The sequence below is a fragment of the Pseudorca crassidens genome, chromosome 11 (assembly GCF_039906515.1).
Source record: "Pseudorca crassidens isolate mPseCra1 chromosome 11, mPseCra1.hap1, whole genome shotgun sequence".
Classification (NCBI taxonomy): domain Eukaryota; kingdom Metazoa; phylum Chordata; class Mammalia; order Artiodactyla; family Delphinidae; genus Pseudorca; species Pseudorca crassidens.
This window is the reverse complement of record NC_090306.1, coordinates 97681892-97682947: the sequence shown is the minus strand read 5'-3', so window position 1 is coordinate 97682947 and position 1056 is coordinate 97681892.

Sequence of the window (1056 nt, the reverse complement as noted above, 5' to 3'; positions counted from 1 at the left end):
CCTGGACGAGAGGGCGGCCAATCGGCGCGGGCGCGGCCGTCGGGCGGGGAGGGGCAGCTGCGCCTCCGCCTCTGCGGGGCGCGAGCGGCGCAGACGGCCTCGGGGGCTCGGCTGGGGACGCGACGACGCCTAGGCCTGCGTGGCCCAGCCTGGGGCGGGAGCCCCGGAGTGGGCCGGAGCTTGGAGCCGGGCGGTAGTTAGACCCACGTGCGGCCTCTGGCCCGCTTTCGTCTCCTGGCCCCGACCCTTCGGTGGGGGAAAGGTTGGGGACCTAACCCTTCCTGTTGCCGGGAGGCCAGACACGTCACAGCGCGTCCATTTTCCCCGCTGTTAGGGCCCCGAGCACGTGGTCTGGCCAGAGTGCTTCTGAGGTGGCCGATCTGACCACTCGTCGGTTGGGGGTCGGGGGGCCCTCTGCTAGGCCAGATTGTGACGGCCTAGCAGGGGCGGTTGGTGTGCAAAAGCGAAATGCTAATAAAACCCCCAGCTCCTGGCCCATGTCCACGTGTCCCAGTCTGAGATCAGAGGCCCCTCCAGGGGCTGTCAATCCAACACTTTCACCAGGACAAAAATTTCTTAAAAAAAAAAAAAAAAGTCACCCAGATACAGCAAGGATGTAAGCAGCAGCAGTGGAATTTTTCCCCCCATTTTAATTTGAAGTGGTTGGTGTGTGTGTGTGTGTGCAAGATAGGCTGCCAGAGGCCTGATTACTATATTAGTGATTTAAAATATATGTTTGAGCTCAAGGGAGGACGACACACACACACACACACACACACACACACACACACACACACACACACACACACATCACCAGCAGCAGCTCTGCTGTTTCCCATTGGATCAAGTACAATCTTCTTAGTCATTAACATATTATTTTGTTCATGCACTGCTGTACTATTTGATTCTCCACATTCAAAATATTTTCAGATCATAGCAACCAAAGGTTCACATTTCTCTCATTTTATAGCACAGCATCTTAGAGCTGGAAGGAGTTTTAGAAACTAATTCAACCCCCTAGAAACATGTGGTTTGCCCAGGTCTCCCTGTAAAGGA